The 1,415-nt window shown below is 38.7% G+C and overlaps 1 protein-coding gene across 1 annotated transcript in view; it reads left to right on the plus strand.

The window, feature by feature from the left end:
- The first annotated feature begins 1,311 nt into the window (after nucleotides 1–1,311).
- The window catches only part of Nucb2 (nucleobindin 2), a 71,671-nt gene continuing 71,567 nt past the window's right edge, over nucleotides 1,312–1,415 (plus strand). Inside the window, exon 1 of the mRNA XM_023719328.1 lies at nucleotides 1,312–1,366. The gene's annotated coding sequence lies outside the window, so the exon portion shown is untranslated. The remainder of the gene's footprint in view (nucleotides 1,367–1,415) is intronic.

A 1,415-nucleotide genomic window follows, 5' to 3' on the forward strand; every position in this document is an offset into this window, starting at 1 on the left:
GATACTGGGAAGGTGGCTCAACATTTCTTGGGTTCACTTGCTACTATTGAAGGGAAAAGTGTGTGTGCGTGTGTATGTGTTAGTAATTTAAAATTTGAAAATATTTGCTTATTAGTTTTCAGACTACTTAGCAATAATTATTTTCATCAATGAGTTTTCATATAAGCTGTCTCTTATTATGCAGTGGGGTTTCAAAAAAGAATGTGCCCGGTTCCGCAAAAAAAAAAAAAAAAAATTAAAAAAGAATGTGAAATATGTTACCTTATTGCTGAGCTCTGTGAGACTGAATCAAGGTTTTTAATTTTATAAGTAGTGATAACAGTAAAGATTCCAGTTAAGGATTTTACAGGAAAAGTTACTCTGTAACTTGAAGTCTTATTGCTAAAAAAATAAGCTTTGAACCTAAATGCTTCTTCATTATAGTAAACTTGGGCACAGTAAATTTTTATCTTGGTCTTTTTTTTTTATATTTGATATAGGGTCTACAAGGTTCTCTGCACAGATCAGACTACACAGATCTGACTCATAGTGATCCTCCTGTTTTCAGCCTTATGGGTGCACTATCGTACCCAGTCTCAGCGAGCCTCAGGGCAGGGCAGGCAAGACAGGTCCTTTAGTCTGCTGAGCTATCTGGCCCACCTTATTTTGGTCTTTTAGGACAGGGTCTTGCTATGCAGCCCAGGCTGGCCTTGAGCTCACTTTGTAACCCCACTGGTCTTGAACTTTCAAGGATCCTCCTGTCCTCAGCCTCCCTCCCAAGTGCTGGGATTATAGGCATGCACCACCATGCCTGGCTTTTTTGAGCACAGTAAATTGATATTGTTAGTTATGTTGGTCTTTGATTCTGTCTGTTTCATATATCTTTCCTCCCCACACAATAGAATGCAATTCAGTCTCTTACATCATAAAAATTTGGTACTTTTCATACTTTGTGATGAGGGTTTGTTTTGTTTTTTTTCTTTTTTTTGGCTGCCTCAGGATGCCTTGAGGGCAGGTCTGGAAAAGCATGAGGATCTGGGGATTGAACCACAATATCCTGAGCCTGACTGCCTTTGCTTAAGCAGGCACTTAAACAACTGAGCTAATGGGCAGGCCCCATACTTTGTGACAAATGCATATAGTGTCATGTGCCATTACACTGTAAGTCTAAATGTATTATTATATTTAATGTGTCCTTACATTTTCCCTTTTTTCTAGAAATACATTTAGAACCTAAGAGTCACTTTTTCATGAAAAAAAATTCACTGCGCCAGGAGTCAAGCATAACCACGTCTTCACTCTCTTGGTGCTGTGTGAGTCATCCTCCCTCCCTGGGTCTCAGTTTCCTCATCTGTAAAAGAAGATAAAATTTTTTTCCTGTCTGAAGGTAAGTGCTCAGTTAATAACTGCTTTCAGTAACAAACCAAAACGACTGC

Source organism: Octodon degus, unplaced genomic scaffold (genome assembly GCF_000260255.1).
Source record: "Octodon degus isolate 3935 unplaced genomic scaffold, OctDeg1.0 scaffold00067, whole genome shotgun sequence".
NCBI classification, from domain to species: domain Eukaryota; kingdom Metazoa; phylum Chordata; class Mammalia; order Rodentia; family Octodontidae; genus Octodon; species Octodon degus.